The sequence below is a fragment of the Seriola aureovittata genome, chromosome 7 (genome assembly GCF_021018895.1).
Source record: "Seriola aureovittata isolate HTS-2021-v1 ecotype China chromosome 7, ASM2101889v1, whole genome shotgun sequence".
NCBI lineage: Eukaryota > Metazoa > Chordata > Actinopteri > Carangiformes > Carangidae > Seriola > Seriola aureovittata.
The window spans coordinates 6,558,901-6,579,049 of NC_079370.1; the positions used below are offsets into that span (position 1 = coordinate 6,558,901).

At 38.7% G+C, this 20,149-nt stretch overlaps 1 protein-coding gene across 2 annotated transcripts in view; it reads right to left on the reverse strand.

Moving 5' to 3' along the window:
• LOC130172232 (DENN domain-containing protein 4B-like) overlaps positions 1–15,357 on the reverse strand; it is a 46,655-nt gene extending 31,298 nt beyond the window's left edge. Inside the window, exon 1 of one of the 2 annotated variants that reach the window (XM_056380796.1) lies at positions 15,234–15,357. The gene's annotated coding sequence lies outside the window, so the exon portion shown is untranslated. Of the gene's footprint in view, positions 1–4,719; positions 4,976–15,233 lie in introns of those variants that run through there. The other variant, XM_056380795.1, reaches the window with a different exon arrangement.
• Positions 15,358–20,149: the final 4,792 nt, after the last annotated feature.

Below are 20,149 nucleotides of genomic sequence, written 5' to 3' on the forward strand. Positions count from 1 at the left end.
TCAGTGAGCCTATGCATGTCTTGTACATGTACTAAATATTACAGTTAGCTGAGGCTCTTTCCGATATAGTTCCTATATCAGCAAAAGTTAAGAAGGTGAAAGGTCAATGCTTTGGTAGCTGATGAGGCAGCTGAGTGACAGAAACACTACTGGAGCAAGTCACATGTAAAAAAGAGAAACAAGAGAAAAGAAAGAAAGATTTTTCTTTGAAGTGTTGTTGGTTCACTTCTGTTTCTCTGTAATTTAAGTCTGTTTGTTGCAGTGAAGAACAGGGTTTCACTGTCAGAGAATCCTCCATCCTCCCATCAAAACTTTACATTATTGTTATTGTAGTAGTTAAGTATTATTGCCAGTAACATTCAGTTCATGTCCGACACTAAGGGAGTTGTCTGTTCAAGAGACATAATGGCAAATTTTGGCTGCAGCAGCGGATTTCATCACAGTTACTTCCCCTTTTCAATGGCCAATGTGCAACAATGGAAACATTTTACACACACACACACACACACACACATGCGCACGCATGCACACACACACACACACACACACACACACACACACACACACACACACACACACACACACACACACACACACACACACACACACACACACACACAAACACACACACACACACCTCTAAATACATACTGGAAAGCCCAGAGAAATGTACCAGGTTTCCTCACTGACAGAATGCACTGCAGTACAACAGTTCAGCTTTGTGTCAGTACAACCAAAATCATATCTCTCTAAACAGCAGTGTAGGATTATTTCTTTTGTTGTACATTATTTCAACTTAAATCTTCTAGTATAAGGTACGTCATGGTGGCCTTGTGGTTAAGACCATTAACCCTTGATGTATGTCACCCCCCTTTTTCTTTTCTCTCATTTCCTGTCATCGCTTCACTGTCCTCCTTTGAAGATAGTCAAAAGTGCAAAAGCAAACACTTACAGAGTAGTAAATATCCACCAGTTTCCCAGAGATAATCGAAAATCACATCTACAAATGTCTTGTTCAGTTTATAGTCATATAAGACAGGAAATCCACAAACACATTTGCTCATCTGACAAGAAAAACTTACAGATGTCTTATAAAAAAAAAAAGATCAAAATAAAAGTGTTTCCCACAAGAGGAAAACTTATTTTATCTCTCAGCGTTAAAAGACTATTGTACTGTTTAAAACACGATCATAAATTTGCAGCACATTTGAGAGGATGGTTCTGTATTGGAGCAGGTTCAAAACACAATGCTGTCATCACAACAACCTGATGTTACGTAATGTTAGAGTCTCTCTGGTTTGGAGTTTCTGCTCAACTTGTTTGTTCTAGGTAACATCACACCAACCGAGTAGTTATTTCTGCCTGTCAGAAGGCGGCCGGCTGTTGGCTGTGGTCTTTGTGGCGCGTTCAAGTGCAACTTTTAGCAGAAGATACGAGGCAGAGAGTCACGCATGTGTTTTCACACGGGGTGTGCTGCTGCTGCAGCTCTGTCTCACTACATAAAGTTTGCAGGTTACTCCAATGTTGTATTTCTTTTCATTATAAATTAATTTATGATTTATGATGGACAGACAATGCCACTAAAATGTCTCTGTCTCCACATGCAGCTGGTAAAATAGTTAAAAAACATTAAATTTCTTCATGTCTGTGTCATATTCAGATTCAGCAGAGAGAGACAACTATAGTGGAAGGTGTCAGTTTTATGTGATGCTGCTGCTATGATGTGAACATGACATAGACAAGGTCTTTTCTTTGTCTGTTTCTGCTGGGAGACGCATCACGCATGAAAAATAGGTGAAAGGACGAATCTAGTGTCAAGTCTATTGGTTGGTCCACCACATTGGGACAGACAGAAATTTCTAGGGCTGGCTTTCGAACTCTCATCAGTGTCAGCAATCAAACACTTTTGAGTGTGTAAAGAAAACAAGCATAAAAATAAAAGTAAATTTGTCCCGTGTGTTGTAATTTTCTTTTTGTTAAAATGGATTTGATCAAATTGGTATCAAAAAAAGGATTGTTAAGAATCTGTTTCGAAATCGAGGTATCAGATATTGAAAACCCAGCCCTAGAAACTTATCAACAACTATTGAATGAATTGTTTGAAATTGAGGTCTGACATACATGGTCCCCAGAGGAGGACTCCCAATTACACTGATGATCCTCTGAATTCACTACTGGCGAATAATGTTAACATCTGTGGTTTTGAGTGAAACAAATATTATTTCTGCCATGAAACTTGCGGACATTCATGGTCCCCTCAGGATGAACTGCTCCCAGAACAGCCTAAATTCTCGGCGTCATGTATTGGACAAGGTCCTGAAACCTCCCTCAGAGATTCTGCTCCATGTCGACATGACATCATCACATCAGCTGTATTAACATCAGTGTTTGATGGCAGTGAATTCAGTCAGAGCAGCAGGTAGTTCAAGATGAAACAAGCTCTGAACGTTCAGCAATCTGTTCAGTCAGGACTGCAGGAAAGTGGAAGTGAGACGCCAGAGAGGAAGTCTTTCTCAACTTCACCAAATGCAAATGTTATTAATAATGTCAACAGCTGCTGAAACCTGAACCTCTCATCCGCTATCAACTGTGGTTTCCCTAAAAAACACAACTTCTCTACTTCTGAGACCGGAATAACTGTTTCATTCTCTTTACCTGGCTCAGTCTCACCTGTCTGTCTGCACAGCCAACTTTACAACAAGAGAAACATTAATTCAGGTTTCCTAAAAACTTGGTTCTCTAGACACCGATAATAGTGTTAACGCTGGGGTGTGACTGTAAAAATGGGGCCACAGACTTTTTCAGGTGCAGCCTGATTAAAACTGTGGCTGCTGACCAGAAAACCATGAATTTAGACTGCTCTCGGTCTAATTGTAATTGTAATTCTAGACCTGAATTACTCAAGAGTTTTAACCAACATCTCTGCTAGTTTCACCACCTAAAAACTCTAAATCCACAAGGATGTGTCCAGTTTGAGTGGACTGCAAGCCTGATGTTCAACAGCCCCCATCAGTTTTCTGAAAGATCAATGCCTGGTGATCTAAAAAACAAAACAGTGGTTGTTTCACAACAACATATTTCCAGCATTCTCAAAGACACTTCTGAATATCTGTCCAAAATATTATTTAACTGCTGCACCATGAAAAATCATTTAAACCTGTTGTGACTATTGTCGTATACAATGACCATCTGTGTTTGGTTAAAAATCGCTTTAGTTATTATTCATCGGAGGGGTAGGAGTCTTTTTGAGGATCCTGGAAAACCCTTTGTTATGCTATAAAACAGTGGTTCCTGACATGGGGGGTTAGGATCCCTCAGGGGTGTGACCATCCCTCTACCTGGTCTGCACTGCTGTTTTTCTCTCTCCTGTCTGTCTCTAGGGCTACAGAGTGGCAGCACTGTAATCGGCAGCAGGGAAGACACACCTGGGCCAGGTGTGCCACATGTATAAAGGATGTAACAGCAGCCAGTGTGATTGAGATCTCTCCCCACAGTCCTCTGGGTTGTGGCTTTTGTTCCATTTTCTTTGGTCTCACTCTGCAAAACACCCATACAGCACACTTCAACTCCCCCACCCCCTACACTACTGGCTTTACAGAATTTGTCCCACCTGTTTGTTTTTGACTCGTTTTTTATATAAATAATACACTTTATTATGATTTTGTCTTGGTCTAAGAGCACCTTCAGCAATAGTTTTACAACAACGTACGAAACTACAAAGTTAAAGTTATCCCCAACTTCATCTGAATCTGCTTCGTCCATAAAGATAACTAGAAAACAACAGCTTTATAAATGCTCTATTAACACAGAGAGCAGTCATACCTCCCTGTGAAATAGGTGGTAATGCTCCTTTATTTAAGTTATAATGTTTATGCTGAAACCTTTTCAGAGAGGTGGAGACTGCAGTTTGTGGTGCTGTTGAACTGTAGGGTGTTTATGATTTTTTGTCCACCTCCTAAATAGTAAAGGTCATATCACCTTAAGGTGGATGTCCATGTGTAGTGTGATTATAGATCAGGTCTAGGTTCTATATTAATAATGTGAAAGTATCAAAGCCTCAGTCCACAGAGAAATGCACACAGCCTGTATTCAGAAACTGAGCCTTAAAACCAGCCGTCAGGACTTCTGGAACTTTGTGATGTCACAACAAAGCAGTCACCAAGCCCCGCCCACCTGGACCCACCATCCAAACCTTAAAGGATTTGGTTTCTCTGAGTGTTTTTACCTGAAATCTGATATATTTATATTGGATCACTCAGAAAAAAAATCTTAAGAGAGGCTCAGAGCCTCCTCTCTTCTGATTGGCTCACCGACCTGTTGTTACTAGAGCTCCAGAGAGAAGCCTGAGAGAGGAGATGTAAAACTACACTGGGATGGTTTTTATGTCTTCTTATGGATCAACACTTCAAATAAAACACAGAAGAAGAGCCTCTCAGATGACAATCTTCAATTATCAAAATTGTTGTGTATTCCTTTTCAGTCAAGTAACAGATGAATTAGGAAGCAAATTAATTTAGTAATAGTAATGAGGTGAGAGTGTGACCAACCAGAAAAAACCAAACCACCGTTTGTTTGTTTGTGGTTGTGATGAGGCTTTTGTTCAGAACTGATGACACGCTGCTCTTCTCAGTGTTAACAAAAACCCCTTCATCACATACATTCACTAACAACAACGCTTATCTTTGTTGTCTCCATTTAAAAGAAATGATGTTTTCTTACTGCAAGTCTTTCTTCCAGTCACGTCAACAGTCACAAACGGTCCTGGTCTCCGGCAGTCTGCGAGCAGTCCTACCTGAAGAGCTGTCAGGAGCTTTAGGTCTCGTTTTGACAGTTAGTCACTAGGAAGTGAGTGGTGCTGCGACGGAGGAAAGTAGAGCTTTCATTTCCAGTTTCTCAGCCAGTAAAAAAGCACAGCTGAGTGAGATACAGCTGAAGAGGAAGGAAAGTTTTTTTTTTTTTTTCCCAAAGAAGTGAAGGTGACATCTCCACCACACATACACACACAGCGGGCATATCTGTGTGTCAGAGCTGTGAGTGAACTGGTACGAGGGGTGGGGGTGGGGGCGGCGGACCACAACAGCTCTTTGTCTTCTCAGGGAATCCCAGTGTCTAACACACCAGTCTTCATCTCTCAACATGTTCAGTGAGATAATGGATGACATCGCCGATGGAGTCACATGACTGATTTCTATAATCCCACTGAGTCATATATCATGTTGGGTGATTTACAGTTCTCTCTCTCTCCCTCTTTGAATGGACATGAAGCTCTCCTGGTTAAATCCCCAGAATTAATGATGAACAACTGGTTAGAAAATATCTGGTTGTTTGATAAACAGTCAAAAGTTAAAGCAGCATGTGGATGTAAAAACTGAGGGAGAGAAGTCAACTGTGATTTCCAACAGGAAACAACAAAGTATCATGAATTTTGTCTCTGAGGCTCATGGGTATCACAGTATTTAAAGCCAGACCTCACCAAACAGACAGAATAACCTGAAATAATCAAAACACGGACCCACCCAACTGTCAGTGCCACACCCTTCTCTCCCCCCTTGTCATGACTTTAGTCTCTGGGATTATACATTTAAAACTATTTAACATAATTACCACTGTTAGGTACAGCCTTATCAGAGATGCAGTTCCTCTAATAAATCTCAAAAAGATATAACTGCATTTTTTAATATGCATTTTTAGCCTCTAATGTTTGTGAGAGGTGATTTTAAAACCTAATCTGTTGAGACAGGGCAGGAAACATATTTATTCTCATTTCTGAAAGCAGGAGAAGATAGGAGAAAAGTTTGTGGGTGTAACAGTAAAAAAGCTTAAACACACACAGGGAAATAAAATGCCTTATGAGTAATTATTAATGTCACTTCTGTTTAAGCGAGAAATCTCTCAAAGCTTCTGTGAAGAACTCTGATGGTTAACCTGTCTGATTTCATCACTAACCTCACTTCAAGAGGGAAAAACCTCTTGAGTTAACAACTTCCTTCTCCAGCTGACGTCTCTTGGTTTCGATATCTCATCACTAGTGCTATTGTTTAGTGTTACTTTGACTTCAACACTGCAGAAAACCCAGTGTGTCTGACACTGGTATCAATACTAATCACAAAAGAAGAAATAAACTAAACACCTCATCCAAACGCATGTAAATGGTTTCATTTTAATAACATCATGACTTCCTGTGAGTCACTGAATTTCTCTACAGGATTCAGTGCCTTCATTTTTCTCTGTCCAGATCCAGGTTTTCCTCTGCCATTATTAGACTACGGCAACATGAAAAGGAAAAATTGAAACTGCGTTTTCTCCGTCCATGCTAACACACCTGAAAACACATATCTCATGACCACTACACGTACACTGGGCATGCATGTGCCATTGTGAACAGGAAGCAGATTGTCTACTCAGATTGCGGTTGTTGCAGAAAATACTCTGAACAAAGAACAGCAAAGACAGCTGTAGTGTTAAAATGCAGAATTTAACTGAACAGCTGCTGCTAGCAAAGACGACAAGGACAGTAACACTTTTAATTTCTTTATCCATGTTGTATTCACCACTGGTAAGTCAAGGCCATTGAGAGCCAATCAGGAGGCGAAACGTGTGTGTCTCTGTCACTGTTGGCCGGACTGCAACAGCAGGGTCCGCCCTATAATTGCAAATGTCCCTGTCCGATATTTCCACCACTGCTCAGTAGAGTGTCGAGCAGCAGTCTACAGAGCCTCTGTTTTCCCGGCTGCTCGGGCACTGCAGGGAAGAGAAGGAGCACTTCCAATACACTGAGCTTCGCCTCCATTACAGCAAATGAATTACTTTGATTCCATGTCTCATTATCACTGAAGGAGAGAGAGGAATAACTAAATAAAAGACACACCGAGCAGAGAGAGCAGGAGAGAGGGAAGTCATTGAATGAGGCTTCGTACTAACAACTATGACCAACTCTACATATCAAACAGAGGGAGTCAGACATAAAGACCTGCGTCTAAAAAAAGTCTGTTACGTTCTGGAGTTGAAGTAAGTAAAGACTAAACTATTGTGCATCCAGACAGAGGCTGTGCTTTGTGTGAGAGACTAAATAAGAAATATAATTTACCTCAGAGCCTGTGCCTCAGTAGCTCACCTAGTAGGGCGCTTGCCCTGGGTTTATTCTATGCCCCGACAGGACGGGTTTGAATCTGGCCTGTGGCCCTTTGCTATGTGTCATCCTCTCTCTCTCCAATTTTCCTGTCTGTCTTTATCACTATGACTGTAATAAAGTCAAAAGCCTGAAAAAATGACCTAAAAAAGGAAGATAGTCTGTCTCTCCTAACTTTCTCTCTGAGTGTTTAAGTAAGTAAATACAGCTGAAATCACAGATCAGTCTGTCTTTAATTTATGTGTTTGGTGAGTTTGTCAGACGAACTCGCAGTTATAAAATCAAGATTTGACCATACGCAGTCCAGCCACATACTAGGTTGCCCTAGTCATTTCCAAAAGTCTCTGCCTGGCCAGACTACAACGTAACCCCGGTCAAACTAAAAACGTGTCCAGCAGCGTTTCCAAAAGTCTCTGTTTCAGTGGCTCGGAAACTCCAGAGTAGTGTGGACAGTATACGTAGTAAAAGGTATGAGTTTTGAAAATAAAACGTAGTAGTGTGGATGTCGCCTGAAACACCTGGTACTGACAGTTCATCGCTGTACAGGTTGAACATGTGTAACAATGACAGCCTTGTTTGCACATGAGGCCACAAACCATGTAGTTTTACAGTTATCCTGCTGTTCAGTCTTCAGTTCAGTTCACATGCATGTATTTGATGTATTGGACCAAAGAAGTGGTCTCCTGGGTGGAAGATTCACCTATTTTTTTTTTGCTGTAAAAGTGTCTTCAGACCATGACTGTGGAGGCTGTACCTCCCACTGTGTTGTCCTGAACTGAGTAAGCTGTGCTCAGGCAGCGTCAGGAGGCCCTGGGGCCTCGGTGCAGGCCGTCTTAAAAGTGCTAACACCAGGTTTGGCTATTTAAAGCCTCCGCAGAAAACACTGACCAATGTGACAGTTGGTGAAGCTCCCTGCTGCTTTCTAATCTCAGCTGCTGACAACAAAAACATTTCCAACAGAAACACTTCACTGTCTCTGCAGTAAACGGTAATCATCATTCAGGTTTTAGAGGAGGACTCGTCTGTAGCCGGACTGGATTATTACAGACAGACTCAGAGAGCAGAGCTGAAAGTGGAGGAGCTGAAACGGCTGCAGACTCCTGGAGGAGATTTAAATATCCAGAGTCTAAATTTAGAGCGTCCACAGAGCGGCGGCTCATTTTATGAACAGTAGCATCAGGAGGACTGAGAGGACACACAGTCGCTTCCCAAAATTAATTCACATGAGATGATGCCATGTTCATGACGTAAACAACAACCAGAGGAACAAACGAACACACAGGGTTTAGTGTGGACAGGAAGCTGGTCCTCACAGTCACTTTATACTGAACACTGGCAGGCAAAGATTTTCACAAAGAATCAAAGAATCATATATTCTTCTTATAAAAAGTTAAATAGTTTAACAGAGCTGCAACTACGGCTGGGCCAATATTCGATCATATTGGATGTCGCAATATTTTTCTTTTTTTTTGCAGTTTTGCACAGTCTGCCCTGCTGCTGAGTCAGACCCCCATCTCACTGCTTTACTTACTGTACATTGGCTTGATAAATAAAAGTTTGAACTGCTGTTTAGTGGCAGCATCGCTTATACCTGAAACATAATAAACAATAATATACCTTCCTTTAAATCGCTTCTAAAAACACATTTCTTTCACAAAGCTTTTGAATAATCTCTTTTAAATATTTTACTAAAATTTGATTTTATTATTATTTGTTTTTCTATTTTTATTTAGTTTTTATTGTTTTATCTTGAGTAATTTCACTGCATGTGTTTGTTTTATTATTAGATCCTTGAGAAGCACTTTGTAATCTCGGATTTTGATAGGGGCTATATAAATAAACTTTATCATTAACATATTATTATATTAGAAATATATTATATTGTCACCCTGGACTCTGGGAAACTGGCATTTTTTAACAGTTTTCAGATATTTTACAGACAAAGACATTAATCAACAATGAAAATAATTATGAGTTGATCTAGTTTAACCTGAGACCTCTTGAAATGCTTCAATAACCTGTTGTCATTATTTTTGCAACATTAAGAAGATTTTTAAGAGCAATTAAAGTGTCTGAGTAAAAAACTGTAAAAAAGAAAAAAAAAAAAAAAAAAAAAAAGGGACTTCACACTGGATATGAAAGAACCAGCTACTTTTTTTGCTAAAAAATTGACAACTTATCAAGTTGACAATAAAGATTGTTCAATTAATTCATCGATTAATTGACTAATCCACTCTATAGCAGAAATAAACAAGGAGCTGTGAGTGATTCTCTCACAGATGGTGACTGAGGATGAAGGCTGGCTACAGACCAACACTACTGAGGGCTATTGAACACTAACCCTAACACACACACACACACACACACACACACACACACACACACACACACACACACACTTCGCTCTGATGTCATTCTCCAGACAACCTCATGCAGAGTGAAATACAACAATGGTGAGTTTAAAATCCAACAACAACAACATAATCAGCTGACAGTAAACAGGTCAGAGGTCACAGCAACACAACAAGTGACAACAGAGAGCTGAAATCTGGTCTGCAACTAATGATTATTTTCATTATTGAATTATTTTTGATTAAAGCTCCATCCAGTCTAAAGGTAGATGTCCATGTGTTGTTTGATTATAAAGCAGGTCTAGTTCTGTATTAATACTATAAATATACATACTACTATATATATATAAACATACATTTTATATATATATATATATATATATATATATATATGAAAGTATCAAAGCCTCAGTCCACAGAGAAATGCACACAGCCTGTATTCAGAAACTGAGCCTTAAAACCAGCCGTCAGGACTTCTGGAACTTTGTGATGTCACAACAAAGCAGTCACCAAGCCCCGCCCACCTGGACCCACCATCCAAACCTTAAAGGATTTGGTTTCTCTGAGTGTTTTACCTGAAATCTGCTATATTTATATTGGATCAGTCAGAAAAGAGTCAGCCAATCAGAAGAGAGGCTCAGAGCCTCCTCTCTTCTGATTGGCTCACCGACCTGTTGTTACTAGAGCTCCAGAGAGAAGCCTGAGAGAGGAGATGTAAAACTACACTGAGATGGTTTTTATATCTTCTGATGGATCAACACTTCAAATAAAACACAGAAGAAGAAAATAATTGTTGTCTGTAAAATGCCAGAAAATCACATAAAATCCATCATAATTTCCACAAACCAAAGTAACGTCTTCTAATGTCTTGTTTCTGACCAACAACACAAAAAGTCACATTTGTGAACCTGAAACGACGACTAAGGACAACAGGACAAATGGGATTTTTGACAATTTAAAAAAATATAAATATAAAATTAGATTCCTCCCTTTGATCCATGGTGATAAAAACTGAAAATACAGTTTCACGACTTTGTGTGCACACCCTTCAGGAAACACTATGATGCAGAATAGTAAAAATGTTTAAAGGGTGTTGTCGTCCTCAGAGAATAATGAACTTCGAGGAGCCCCCGCTCTGCACGTGAGGGTTACACAACCTCCTGAAAAGAGTCGTTCATGTTTCTGCGCTTAAATGGGAGACAGTGAATGCAGCGCAACAGGAATGTAGATGAGCCGGTCTGCAGCAAAGGCCGTTTGATATAACTCTAGATTTTACAGTTTCATTCTCTCTCTGTCTCTGGCTGAACTGGAAATGTGTTGTGTTGTCTGTCTATACTGCCTCTCACCTAGTGCATGCTGGGACATGCTGCGGGCCCCCTACGACCCAGAAGTGGATCATCTGGTGCAGAAAATGAATGGGTGGATAGTTGTTTCACTGTATTCAACATCTGTATGATTTATAGTAGAATCTAAGGACTGTAGGTACAAAAAAAGACTGTAGGAAAAATAAAGTCTGACTCCTCACGTCATAAGAATTCATGTCTGATAATGTTTTCAAATGAAGCACTTCTTAGTTTGAATGGATGCTGCTCAGCTGTGTAACCTCCGTCTCTGTCTAACCTCGATTCTGAAATGTGTCAGTAACACTGAGAATTAAACACCGTGGATGTCTGGTCACATCTGTAATCTTGTTCTTAGACCAAAAAAATCTTCTATATTTAAAACCATTTTCTTCAGCTGAAGCTCCCGTACAGCAGCTTCTGTTAAGACATTTCCCATGATCCCCAGCTCTGTCTGTAGGTAAAGTCGAGGCAATAAAACCTGTGATCACACTCTCCTCTAATGGCTTTTTGAGATACTGCTGCCTCTGACTAACTGTTAAAGTGAAGGCTTTTTAATTTTCAGACACAGGTTTCACTTAAACTCACAGTCTGTAACTTCTGTCACCAAAGGTCTCGCAATCAAAACAAAATCAAAAGACAACGTCGAGTGACAGTGTGAAGTCGTGCGGAATCACAGGAATAATTTTCACCACTGTTACTGTCAGCTTCTCCAATTAGAGAGTTTAAAACATGTCTGGAGAGCAACTTTAAAAATTTGGTTTAAAACTAGATAAAAGTAAATTTTGAGCTTCTGGCAGGAAATCGCAACACTGACACATGATCATTGAGGATGACATCATTCAGAGGCGACCAACGAAACCATTACCATGATTAAAATCACTAATTCTCTGGTTTCTTAACAACATATAGAACATAAGTCTAGTTGTTTTTAAACATTTTAATATGAAAAAGTTACAGATTATAACTTATAAGTAAATATTGATGAAACTATTCTTTTCATGGATGACCAACTTAAAACTAGCTCTTCATGGTGGTTTTCTCTATGCAGCCCTCAGACATGAGACCACTGTGTTAGGCCTGCATCATGTTCATGTAATGAGCTGCACTTCTGGAAAGTAAAGGGCTCCAGAGGAAACTTTCCCCTAGCTGAAAGAAACTGAGCTGTTTCTTATTCTTCCTCTAAACCCAGACCCTGCAGAATCTCTGAGCTCTGATATCAGACACAGTCCTCACTCTGCAGTGACACATTCTTTACAAGAGGCGACACGTCCCCACAGTGTTATCTCAGGTATCCTGCTGCCTGCACATGTTTTACAGTGTTCACCTGCAGAGAGTGTGTGTGTGTGTCAGTGTGTGTCGTACAGCTTCTGTCAACAAACTAAAAAGAGGAAAAATTCAATTTGTATACATACAGTTTGCATTCAAACCAATGGACAAATCAAATGAACCAGAGCTTCATGATGTAAAAGAAATTTGTTTTTCAGACAGACAACTTTCTACAGGTGAATATTTGACCTGATTCCTGTGCTGAAGATCAGACACCACAGAGCAGATTTTATATTTAGCAGCAGAGTGAAGTAGAACTGTGTGAGGAAAGAGCCCTGCAGCAACATGTTACTGTCCCAAATCCTCCAAACACACACAACCTACACACACATTGAGCAGTCTCGATTAAAAACCACACGTCTCTATGTTGAGAAAACTCAGAGTCTTAACATGTGAGCAAGTGTGAGGATCCACCTGCACCTGGATCCATCTCAAGGTTTCTGACAGAGTCTGCGTCACCTACAGATGAGAGGTTAGGATATCTGAAGCATCTTTGTTGAATCTCTAACCTTTATCAGTATTATGTAATAATTCGGTAATAATTCTAGTATAAACTATTATTTAATTCTATTTTTTTTTCCCTAAGTTCTTTTTTGAGCAGTTTTTTTTGCCTTTTTGTTTTAGGACAATCACAGGACAGGTTGGGACAGAGGGGAGGACATGCAGCAAAGTGCATGAGCTGGATTTGAAACTGGACTTAAAATTCAGATAATGTTGCCATTGCTGCTCCATAAGAAATACATATTACATTCCTCAAAAACAACCAGTATCCGCTGCAGTTTATGTCATGACATAACAGAAGAGTTTATTTTTATTTTTTGCTTTACTTTGATGCAGTAAAATGACAAAAGGAAACAAGGAGATCAGGGCTGGTTAAGTTCGAAGAATCCTAAACTGATTTTCCACAAGATCAATTTAAAAACTACTGGTGAAGCTGATTTGTGATTCATTAAAAAATGAATCTAAAAAACTAAAACTTAACTAAATAAAGACAAAAAATTAATAAACAGCTGACAGAATTAATTAAAAAACACACAAATCACATCTGTGTTTAGTAAAAATGCTGGACTAATACTGCAACAATAAATTGATTAACTGATAGCTGATCAACAAAAAATTATTTCATTTGAGAATCGAGTTATCAATTAAGTTAATTATGAAGCAAAAATGTCAAATTTTTCTCAAATTTTTGATATTTTTGATAAAGTAATCAGTTTTTGACGAGATGTTAAAATATGTTCAATTCTTTCTTAAGAATGACTGAATAAACGCAATAATAACTGTATTCATGCTGAACTGTCCCGTGCTGTTTGTATGGAAAAACATCAAGCGGCTCAATACATTCAATGAACACATAGTAGGTTATAGATCAATGTGCAACATATTATACTTGAGCAATTTTAGTTTTAAGGTTAAAACACTGGACAAAATTAAAGCTACAACGATTTGCCATTTGCTCAATTAAAAGAAAATTTATCAGCAACTATCTTTTTATGTGATTATTTAAGTGAATTTCAAGCAAAAACACAAAATATTTTTCTTTTCTTCTTTGTTTTAGCTTCTCAAATAGGATGATTTGCTACTTGGTTTTATCATACAAAAGATTAAATAAAATATTTTTGGATAAAACAAGAGATTTAAGGCCATCACATTGGGCTCTAATGATGTGACAACTCCCCAAATCATAAATCGATCAGTGGTTCAGCCACAGGACTGACTGTCTATGAATAATGCAGCAAAGACTGGGGGCGTATGCAGGTAATTGTGGGTCTAGCAGGTCGTCAATGTTAAATATCATGACACTTGAATTTTTTTTTTTTTTTTAACGTTAATTAATCAGACAAATGTTTGTGCTTTTGTAATGAATAGTAACGGTAAATACAACAGGAGTGATGATGCATTCAAGAGTAGAAATCAAATTATAAAAGAAAAACTGATAAATACAAGATTGACTTCACCTTTGACCGTTGTTATTGTATTTCACTTAGTTTTGGGATTACCTGATTTTAAATTGTGTTTATGTTTGAATTGACTTAAAAACAGATTCTTTTTTTTCCTTTTTATATTTTCTTTTATTTTTGATAAAAATTTTATCTAATTTGGTTTCAGGTTTTTTTCTTGATGCTATTAACCTTGATCTGATCCTGGAAAACCTGCTCACTGTTAAGGTCAGTCTCTGTGATGATGCTCCAGCAGAAACCAACAGTCAGACAACTACAGACAGACAGACAGACAGACAGACAGGCAGACAGACAGACAGACCGGCAGATCCTCTTGGAACCACAGAGTCTGCAGGAATCCTCTGAAGCTGATGGAGAGGAGCTGCACTGCAACAAACAGGCCGGAGCAGCTGCTGGAGATTTAAAAACCTCAACCACCTTCACCTCCACCGGGTTCCATTATCGGACACAACTTCCAATTTATCTCCACAAACGTCCATCCCTCTAACTCTTCCACTAATAAACCTCCGGTGACTACGATCCGAAACAGCCTGTGTTCGTGTCTCATGCGTCAGTTCACCCGTGTGACAGACGATGGTCGCAGCCGCTGCAACGCAATGTAACCCCGGAGTCAGAAAAAGCACCGAGTTCCATTTTCGGACGCACTCTAAAACCCCGCCTGGTCCGGTTCAGTACATTTTGAGATAAATTACGACTTAAACACGGTTTTATTTAAACACCAGGAACAGGCCGTTCTCATTCTGCTGCAGCACCGTTTAAAATTAACAAACACACAGACGAGACATTTATTGAGAATTCACCGACATGAGTGACTCGGGCCGCTAGCCAACGTGAAAGGCATTTATATACGTTAAATAAACCGGTAAAATACAGCGGGCCTGTCTCGTCTTTAACGCTGCCCGTCCGGCGGTTCAATATTTCGGGGAGAAAACGAAAGAAGTGCTTCCGACGGAGGTGTGTCCGATAATGAGCGCTCCAACGTTCCCGTTAAACGGCACATCTTCTGCTAACCCCCTCCGTTGTTAGCTGGCTAACCAGGCGGCTGCTTTCAGACGTGAACCGTTACCTGGTCCGTTTGTACGACAAGATAAAGTCGGTAAATATGTAATAAGTCGTCTCGTACCTTGTTGTGTCTGCTGGTTTTCCCACAGAGGACTGGAAGGATCATGGTTAGGTCATTCTCATACATGTGACGTCCATGTTTGCTCTGAGGAGCCTCAGCACGAGGTCAAGTTACAAACAACACCGACAACTTCCGCTCACCGATTTCAAAATAAAACCCCTGTCGAGCGATGTAACTTCATTATAACTGATATATTTCTCTGTTTAAATATGATTTCACTGCATCATTTTCAAACAATTAAAGACACATTACTTCATATATCATTTGACTCATACATGTATTTATAGTTTTATTTTTTTTAAATATTTTTTCAAATTTTTATTCTTTATTCTTTCTTGAAAAAAATCCATTTATATCAAAGCTACCTGACTTGCAGTAGTTGCTTTTGCTTTATCTTTCTTTTGATTATCTCTAATATTTTCCATCTTTTTCACTCTCACAAAATGAAAAAAAAAACCACATCATATGTAATGGTATAATGTCACTTCTTCATGTTATTAAACCCCATAAATTTCAAGAGACATGTCTGAGGTAGTGGCTTAGTAATGACCTCAGTGTGGCAGCCACTGTCCTGCAGGAAAACAGCAGTAATCAATAAGTTAAATTTTTTCTGCCTAGTCAGCTGTATCCTCCAGGGTTAATAAAGAGGCTCACTAAACTGAACCTGGATCAGTCCCTCCTCCAAAACAAGACACACACATAATCTCTGAGGAGACCTGATTCTTCTTTTCTTGTCTTGGGAGGAAATATTTCATCTGGTTTAGAGAACAAATTGATCAAGATTGTTATCAACAATCCATCAAACTGCCACATGATACCCATCAGGCTTAATGGTTCATATATAATGGTTGTAGCTAAAAGCGTTAATTTGAGAAAACAGAAATCTACCTCTGCTCCTTTTAAAAAGTAGGTCAGTGATTTAACTATCTGTCTTTATTTGGAGACTCCTGCTGTAAATCTGAAAAGACCCGAGGTCATTTCATTGATGATATCTTAAAAGAAAAGCGACTCAGTTGCAGCTACGTAGTGCATGTTAGTTTACGTGCCCCTCTTTGGTGTGGTTTAATGTGTAGCTGCAATGATGAGCCCAATAATCAATCAACAGATGATTATTAGACATTATTGGTTTGATAATGGTCATGAAAATAATATATTTCATATAATCATAATGGCAATTTTCACAATCTTTTCAATTTTTTAACCAAAACAGCTATTTGACTAATTGGGAAAATAATAAAATGATAATGAAAATAGTTTATTTTAACTACCTTTTAAACATATCTGGGTATAAATAAACAATTATTTGCTCTTCTGATAAACTTTTATGTTTTTTGGTTGTTGTTTTTTTTGTTGTTGTTGTAAAGGTGAAAAATAAATTTTTTACAAAAACAACAGACTTTATGCTTTTATTTTGAAGCCACAGCATCCGGTTGTCCCAGTGTTATTGTGTGCGCATTAATGCAGCTGCAGCTGTCACAGCAACTGAGCTGGGTGAATGAATTATTGCTGTTTCTGGATGATTAAAGACACGCTGTAAACAGCTTGAGGATAATAATAATAATAACAATAATAATAATAATCCAAAAAACAAAAACGTGAAGAGTTTAGTTGTTTTAGTTTTAGTTGTGTTATTTGTTTGTTTGACGGTTAGGATTAGGTTGCAGATATTGATCGGGAAACAGACCACAGGTCGGGGGACAGAAGATGAGGTGGGGTCTCCCACCCACACAAGTGTGTCCACCGCCACCCCCAGACTGTCTTTCCCAAATGCTCTAAATTACCTCTACTATATATGCGGTATCTGGATGATATTTTTGGAGTCTGGCCTTATTCGGAATCAGAATTCAAAGAGTTTATTCATGTCCTAAACACACAGAAGTACCAAAGTAACAGAAGTATTTTTTAAGCTACTTACACTTTGTTGCATAAAACGAATTACCATCCACAGCATACCTTCAGACGGATTATTAAATCTCAGCCCATAAGGTTTCATAGAATATGCACAAATGCAGAGGATTTTGAAAGGGCAATAAAAAATCTATTCAGAGCTCTCAGAACATATATATATATATATATATATATATATATATATATATAGCAGAACTTTTCTATAAGACAAAACTGAGTTTTCAAGAGATACAAAGATCTGCATGGTAAATAGAGAAGTAAATAAAATAATTCCTCTAATTACAACATTCTCATCAACTTCACTCAAACTGAACTCAATAGTTAAGACTCATTTTTTAAAAAGTTGCAGGATATAGTTGAGCCTCTAACAGACAAGGACAAAACAAAATGAACATTTTAGATTGATAAAATATATTACTAATAGACACATGGGTGTAGGTGCTCCAGCTGAACAAATTCTCCACTGTGAAACTGATTTAAATAATCATAATCATGTTTAAAAACGTTATCAAGGATCTATCATCATGTTTAAAAACTTTATTAAGAATCATGTTGGAAGAGAATTTAATTATGTTTAAAAACTTTATTAAAAACTGAATGAGGGTCAAGGAGAGTTTGATCATGGTTAAAAAACTTTATTAAAAGACTCTTATGAACGGAGTTGTAGCTGAATAAAAAGGGAATCATTGTTAAGGAATTGAATCATGTTTGATGATAAACAAACCATGAAGTGTTTAGTGTTTTTTTTTTGTAAAATCTTTTAAAAACGTGTGAGACCTTCTGAAAACTTATTTTAAAACATTTAAAAACTTCTTAACACTTCTAAAATCTTCTAAAAGCTTTTACAAACTTGTGGGAACATACATACATATATACATATATACATAATCATAGAAGTATTCAGAAGTTCTCACAGGTTTATAAAAGCTTTCACTAACTTGTGGTCCTGGTTCTGTTATTCCTGTTCCTTTTAGTTCTAGTCTTAGTCGTGGTCTTGTTAGTCCTCGTCCTGTTAGATAAGGTCTACAGTCCTGGTCCTGGTCCTGGTCCTGGTCCTGGTCCTGGTCCTGGTCCTGGTCCTGGTCCTGGTTCTGGTTCTTGTTCAGGTTCTGGTCCCGGTTCTGATTCGAGTTCCGGTTCTGGTTCTGTTCCTGGTCCTGGTTCCAGTTCTGGTCCCGGATTTGGTTCTGGTTCTGGTACTAGTTCTGGTCCTGTTACTGTGATTCCTGTTCCTTTTAGTTCTGGTTCTGTTAGTCCTGGTCCTCTTACTCCAGTTCCTCTTATTCCTGGTCCTGGCCCTGGTTGTGGTCTTGGTTCTGGTCCCGGTTGTGGTTCCAGTTCTGGTCCCAGTTCTGGTTCTGGTCCTGTGATTCCAGTTCCTGTTAGTCCTGGTCCTGGTCCTCTTATTCCTGGTCCTGGTTGTTGTCCCAGTTGTGGTCCCGGTTCTGGTTCCGCTTCTGGTGCTGGTTCTGGTCCCAGTCCTGGTTCTGGATCTCTTATTCCAGTTCCTGTTAGTCCTGGTCCTGGTACTCTTAGTCCTGGTGTTGTTATCCTCGTCATGTTAGTTCAGGTCTCAAGTCTCGGTCTCGGTCCTGGTTCTGGTTTTTATTCTTTGCTGTACTATGACGTTGTTTTGTCTTTTAATGCCGAACTTTACAAAGTCTTTTTTTGGGGCTTTTTATGACTTACTCTATTATGTCGTTTTTATGCCTTTTTATACTATGACTTTTTGGGTTTTTTTTTATCACTTTCTCTACAATTACTTTTTTTTTTTATCACTTTTTATTCCTTAATATACTATTACTTTGTAAACATCTTTCATGCCTTATTGTACAATTACTTTTTTATGACTTTTTATGCCTTAATATACTATGACTGTAGTGACTTACAGGAGAGCTAACTCCTCAGGCTTGGACTCCTTTGAGGACAGCGATGTCCACATCCTAGACAGAGAAGACAGTTGGTTCGAAAGAGGAGTGAAAGAGGCCGTCTATGTAAAAGTAGAGAGACCATCCCTCAACAGGGGAGGAGGTCTCAGACACCACCTATCTCCAATTTACAATGCTGCCCTTTCATCCCTTCCCAGGAGATTCAACAATCTAGCCTCAAAGAATAACAACTGTTCACAAGTGGCGAGTGACTTCAGCGACTGTCGTTATGACACAATAGAGCACTAACGAAGTCAAAACCAACTTTCCACCAACGACAGTCATGCAAACGACCTGCAGCGACAGACACAGTTTTAAGTCCGTTTCTTTCATTTGCTTTTCTGCAATGAGCAAGTGGTCAAGTTTATAAGCTTTATTTAGAACTTGTTTTCATGCATTTTTACATGTAGATTGTTTGTGATGTTTGTTTGAGTCTTAGTTTGTTGAGCTACTTAAAGTTCTGAAGTGTTAATTCTGCTCTTTTCCATAAAATCCCGACGTGTAACCTGCTATGGCCTTTAATATCTTTGCAAAAAAGTTAGGGGATCTTGCTCGGTCAAATAGAGTAGTTCAATGTTGTCTGTGGCCTGCAAGTGACAGAGTTGCTGAATAAAGCTACACTTGACATCCACTTTATTCGGCCCATCTGTACAATCTAATGCAATTTAATACAACTGATCTGGCATTAAGTCTGAAGCATAAGGGTGTGTCTAATATTCTGCCCCTTGATGTATGTAGGGTTGAGAAAAAAAAACAACTTAATAATTAAAAAATATTGTCCAGTACATCATCACCTTATGACCTCTACGGATCAACTGAACACACATCCTGACTGTGTTAACAAAAACAAAAGCATTTGCTGAATGGTATTATTTTTGTAAATATAAAATGTAATGAGTTGTATTGAATTTCAGCAGATTGTACAGGTTATAAAGTTGGGCTGCGTGTCTAATCCTAACCTGCAAACTATCACATATAACACATTGTCTGGTGGGTGCCTCAAGGCGTATGAAAATGAGTTTTTTATGCAGCTGAAGTTCACTAAACGCTAATATGTAGACTAGTGTTTATGTGGACTGT